The 6,065-nt window shown below is 47.5% G+C and overlaps 1 long non-coding RNA gene across 1 annotated transcript; it reads right to left on the reverse strand.

The window, feature by feature from the left end:
• Nucleotide 1: 1 nt before the first annotated feature.
• On the reverse strand, nt 2-2,719 carry LOC137340817 (uncharacterized). Its single transcript, XR_010966871.1, has 3 exons — nt 2,604-2,719; nt 1,523-1,669; nt 2-1,260 (listed from the first exon to the last, which is right to left on the reverse strand). It is a non-coding gene; the product is annotated as an uncharacterized lncRNA (long non-coding RNA).
• Between the last annotated feature and the right edge of the window lie 3,346 nt (nt 2,720-6,065).

A 6,065-nucleotide genomic window follows, 5' to 3' on the forward strand; every position in this document is an offset into this window, starting at 1 on the left:
GTACAGAGCAAGAAATCTTTTATTCACCTGCAGCATATGATTACAGACAGGCACCAGGGGCTGACACAGGAGTGAACGCACCACACAAGTCAAAAGAAGTGGAAAATATAAGGGCTTTAAGTGAACATCCGTCTGTGTCCCCGCTGCAGCTACATGGTTAAAACAAGGTTCCAGTCTGACATCAGCAGGAGAGGCTGTACAACCTGCCCCTTAACAATGAAAATGTGACACCAACCCGCTCCAGAAAGCAAATGGCTGCTTGGGAATGGGCCCATTACAAGCAGGAAGTGAGCAGTAAACCTGGATTCTGCAGCAGTATCCTCCACATATCCAAAGCCTCATTCAATCTCTAGCCAACAGTGACCCTACCTTTGCCTGGAGGGCACCCAGAGGATCTTAATGAGAGTGAAGGTCGGAGAAACATTGAGAACAGAAAAGACCTATTCCCACATCCACCTCTCTTATTCTCTATTAAATGATCTCTGGCAGAAACTAATGAGAAGTGGATACCATTCACCAAAAGCCTTCAATGAGGCCGGTTGACTGGGAGGGTCTCATAATGTCCCTATGCAGCAATCTTTCCCCAGTCCTGCCCTACCTTAGTGAAGGCAGCTCCCAGCAGCAGTAAAACCAACGCTGCCCTGTGTGGACCCAGAGTTACTCTGTACTCACAAGCGAAACTGGGCAGCTGACCAGGTCAAACCAGCACACTGGGGTACCTGGACATACACAGCACACTGGGGTACCTGGACATACACAGCACACTGGGGTACCTGGACATACACAACACACTGGGGTACCTGGACATACACAACACACTGAGGCAGGAAGCACCGTGGATTTATCACAGCAAAACTTAGGGGGTTCACGTCTGCAGCCCAGGGGTGCCTGCCACAGGCTAATAGGCAGGTGTCCATTTGTATGAAGAGTTTTGCACTTAAGATTTGAGGGGAACTCAGGGTACAGACTCCCCTCCGACCACCACACGCGAGAAACTCAGAGCACGAGCACAAGTCCCCCAGGGCCGTGATGGACAGATGCTCATCAGTCACACTTCAATCACTATTACTCAGAAGAAATTAAACCGGAAGTGACTTTGGTCTCTGTCACATTCGCTCACACACTCTACTCTGCTCATCTTGGGACTCACTGAGCCTGATCGTGGAAAATCCCCACCCTTCTTTGATTGATTCACAGATTTCCGGAAGATTTTGCTCTTTGTCTGCTCCCCAACTGGTTTGATGTCAGCGGATTTTGTAGCTGGAAGAAGCGAGAAAAGCCAATTACTATAAACAAGCGCTCTGCCCCGAGCCCCCCTGCCACAGGCACCCAGACCCCACCCTCCAATCATCCTCAAGCCCATCACCCCGTCACACACCAACACCTGCTCTCCAATCCTCCAGTTACCCTTCAATCATTAGCCCCTGTACACAAACCCATTCTCTCCCTCCCACTGGCTCTTTGCCTCCCCTCCTGACCACACCTCCTGTTAACAGGTCTGATCGGGTAAAGCCCCTCTCACCTGCCAGCATCAGTTTGAATTCTTTCCGCCACTCCTCCTCCATCTTCTTCCTGTAGTCTCCGAAGATGGATCTCATCACCTGCCGTTTCTTCACCAGTGGGGCTTTCTCGCTGCGCAGGGTTCTCAGTGCATGAAGGGCTCCGTCAGCTGCAATAGAAAGAGCGTCATCCTCTACTCCTACCCAGCACCCTGATCTATCCCACGCTGTACTGTAAGGGCCCGGAGAGGCGGCAGGCAGCTACCCGCCGAGTCTAATTCACTCTTCACTTTTTGTGTTGCATCTTTGGAGGACAGGAGAAGCAGAGAAGGAAGAAGTGACTAGGTGAGGGGATTGTGCATGGCCAGCGGCCATCTGCGTTGTTCTGTGACAGGTGAGCTGCCTGTGTCAATACCACCCCCCCAACATGGAACATAATAAATAGGAGCAGGAGTAGGCTGTCCGGCCCCTCGAGCCTGATCCACCATTCAATAAGATCATGGCTGATCTTCTACCTCAATGCCATTTTCCTGCACCATCCCCATATCCCTCGATGCCTTTAATATCTAGAAATCTATCGATCTCAGTCTTGAATGTACTCAATGACTGAGCCTCCACAGCCCTCTGGGGTAGAGAATTCCAAAGATTCACCACCCTCTGAGTGAAGAAATTTCTCCTCATCTCAGTCCTAAATGGCCAACCCCTTATTCTGAGACTGTGACCCCTGGTTCTAGATTCCCCAGCCAGGGGAAACATCCTCCCTGCATCTACCCTGTCGAGCCCTGTAAGAATTTTGTATGTTTAATGAGATCACCTCTCATTCTTCTAAACTCCTCAGTCCTTTATCTGCAGGCTTCACTAACAATGAGAACTTGCTCTCCACCGTGGCAGGAGAGTTTGAGAGACTAATTATCCCTGCAACAAACACCCCATCAGTCCTGTTCCTTGTCAGTCACAGCCTGTACTATTTGGCCAACCTACATGGTTTTGTTGGGTACCTCACTCCTTAAAGGGTTGTCTGCAGATAATGAAAGGAACAAGAAAAGGCCATTTGACCAAACAATCTCACTCCGGTGACACAGTCCTTCATGCTCCAAAACACACCTTGTCTCTGGCTGGTTTTCTGATTGCGCAGTCCGAGCTCCAGCTGCTCAATGCACCAGTCCACTTCCCGTCGGAGCTGCTCTTCCGAAGACTGGGAGAAGAGGAAAAGACAGGGAGGGCACGTTACTGCAACGTCCTGAGACAAAGTTCAGACATTCAAACAAAGAACACTCCATGGGGTGTATGACAGATGTCAGGTTGATAATACAAGTGAGAACCAGGTTGAATATAGAAAGTTCAGAGGGGAAGCGAAAAAGGAAATAAGAGGGGCAAAGAGAGAGAGTATGAGAATAGACTGGCGGCAAGTGTAAAAGGGAATCCAGAAGTCTTACATAGGCATGTAAACAGTAAATGGATGGTAAGAGGAGGGGCGGGATCGATTAGGGACCAAAAAGAAGATCTATGCATGGAGGCAGAGAGCATAGCTGAGGCACTAAATGAGTACTTTGCATCTGTCTTTACCAAGGAAGAAGATGCTGCTTAAGTCTCAATAAAAGATGTAGTTGAGATACTGGATGGGCTAAAAATTGATAAAGAGGAGGTACTAGAAAGGCCGGCTGTACTTCATAGAATCATAGAAAATTTACGGCACAGAAGGAGGCCATTCGGCCCATCATGTCCGTGCCGGCTGAGAAACGTGCCACCCAGCCTAATCCCACTTTTCTGCATTTGGTCCATAGCCCGTCAGGCCACGGCTCTTCTGGTGCACATCCAGGTATTTTTTAAATGAGTTGAGGGTTTCTGCCTCTACCACCCTCTCAGGCAGTGAGTTCCAGACCCCCACCACCCTCTGGGTGAAATTTTTTTTTCTCATTTCTGCTCTAGTCCTTTTACCAATCACTTTAATCTATGCCCCCTGGTTATTAACCCCTCTGCTAAGGAAAATAGGTCCTTCCTATCAACTGTAACTGGGCCCCTCACAATTTTATACACCTCAATTAAATCTTCCCTCAGCCTCCTCTGTTCCAAGGAAAACAACCCCAGCCTATCCAATCTTTCCTCATAGCTAAAACTCTCTAGCCCTGGCAACATCCTTGTAAATCTCCTCTGCACCCTCTCTGCTGCAATTACATCCTGTAATGTGGTGACCAGAACTGTATGCAGTACTCAAGCTGTGGCCTAACTAGTGTTTTTATACAGTTCCAGCATAACCTCCCTGCTTTTATACTCTATGCCTCGGCTAATAAAGGACAGCATTTCATTTGCCTTCTTAACCACCTTATCTACCTCTCCTGCTACCTTCAGGGATCTGTGGACATGCACTCCAAGGTCTCTCACTCCACTACACCTCTCAGTATCCTCCCATTTATTGTGTATTCCCTTGCCTTGTTTGCTCTCCCCAAATGCATTACCTCACACATCTCCGGATTGAAGTCCATTTGCCACTTTTCTGCCCATCTGACCAGTCCATTGATATCTTCCTGCAGTCTACAGCTTTCCTCCTCACTATCAACACACGGCCTATCTTTGTGTCATCTGCAAATTTCTTAATCATGCCCCCTACTTTTAAGTCCAAATCGTAATGTATACCACAAAAAGCAAGGGATCTAGTACCGAGCAGATAACTCACCCGGTCCAGCTGGGATGCATCCTAGGTTGCTGAGGGAAGTAAGGGTGGAAATTGCGGAGGTACTGGCCATAATCTTCCAAACATCCTTAGATACGGGGGGTGATGCAGGGACTGGAGAATTGCAAATGTTACACCCTTGTTCAAAAAGGGTGTAAGGATAAACCCAGCAACTACAGGCCAGTCAGTTTAACCACGGTAGTGGGGAAACTTTTAGAAATGATAATCCAGGACAAAATTAACAGTCACTTGGACAAGTGTGAATTGATTAAGGAAAGCCAGCACAGATTTGTTAAAGGCAAATCGTGTGTTGACCAAATTGATGGAGTTTTTTGATGAGGTAACAGAGAGGGTCGATGAGGGCAAATTGTGGTTGATGTTGTGTATATGGACTTTCAAAAGGCGTTTGATAAAGTGCCGCATAATAGGCTTGTCATCAAAGTTGAAGCCCATGGAATAAAGGGGGCAGTAGCAGCATGGATACAAAATTGGCTAAGTGACAGGAAACAGGGAGTAGTGGTGAAACGGTTGCTTTTCGGACTGGAGGGAGGTGTACAGTGGTGTTCCCCAGGGGTCGGCGCTGGGACCACTGCTTTTCTTGATATATATTAATGACTTGAACTTGGGTGTACAGGGCACAATTTCCAAATTTGCAGATGACACAAAACTTGGAAGTGTAGATGAACAGTGAGGAGGATAGTGATAGACTTCAAGAGGACATTGACAGGCTGGTGGAATGGGCGGACACGTAACAGATGAAATTTAACACAGAAAAGTGTGAAGTGATACATTTTGGCAGGTAGAACGAGGAGAGGCAATATAAACTAGAGGTCACAATTCTAAAAGGAGGTGCAAGAACACAGTGATCTGGGGATATATGTGAACAAAATCATTGAAGGTGGTAGGGCAGGTGAGAAAGTGGCTAAAAAAGCATACAGAATCCTGGGCTATATAAATAGAGGCATAGAGTACAAAAGCAAGGAAGTTATAAAACACTGGTTCGGCCACATCTGGAGTACTGTGTCCAGTTCTGGGCAACGCACTTTAGGAAAGATGTGATGCCTTAGAGAGGGTGCAGAAGAGATTTACTGGAATGATTTCAGGGATGAGGGACTTTAGTTATGTGGATAGACTGGAGAAACTGGGGTTCTCCTTAGAGCAGAGAAGGTTGAGAGGAGATTTGATAGAGGTATTCAAAATCATATGAAGGGTTTCCTTTGGTGGAAGGGTCAAGAACAGGGGACATAGATTTAAGGTGACTGGCAAAAGAACCAAAGATGACATGAGGAAAAACTTTTTTTTACACAGCGAGTGGTTAGGATCTGGAATGCACTGCCCGAGGGGGTGGTGGAGGCAGATTCAATCATGGCTTTCAAAAGGGAACTGGGATAATTACTTGAAAGGAAAAAATTTGCAGGGCTACAGGGAAAGGATGGGGGAGTGTTGGATTGCTCTTGCATAGAGCCGGCACGGACTCTATGGGCTGAATGGCCTCCTTCTGTGCTGTAACCTTTCTATGATTCAATACTCATATGCCAATGCCTCTAAGAGAAATAGTACAACCCACACATGGAGCAAGCCCATTTATGTGGCACAGGCTGTTCGAGGCAGCAGAGTGCAGTGTGCACCTTTTATTCACTGCTGAGACTCTGAACCCGGGTGGCCATTCCTCCTGCATGGGTTAGATACAGAGTAAAGCTCCCTCTACACTGTCCCATCAAACACTCCCAGGGCAGGTACAGGGGGTTAGATACAGAGTAAAGCTCCCTCTACACTGTCCCATCAAACACTCCCAGGGCAGGTACAGGGGGTTAGATACAGAGTAAAGCTCCCTCTACACTGTTCCATCAAACACTCCCAGGGCAGGTACAGGTTAGATACAGAGTAAAGCTCCA

This window comes from Heptranchias perlo, chromosome 22, assembly GCF_035084215.1.
Source record: "Heptranchias perlo isolate sHepPer1 chromosome 22, sHepPer1.hap1, whole genome shotgun sequence".
Taxonomy (NCBI): domain Eukaryota; kingdom Metazoa; phylum Chordata; class Chondrichthyes; order Hexanchiformes; family Hexanchidae; genus Heptranchias; species Heptranchias perlo.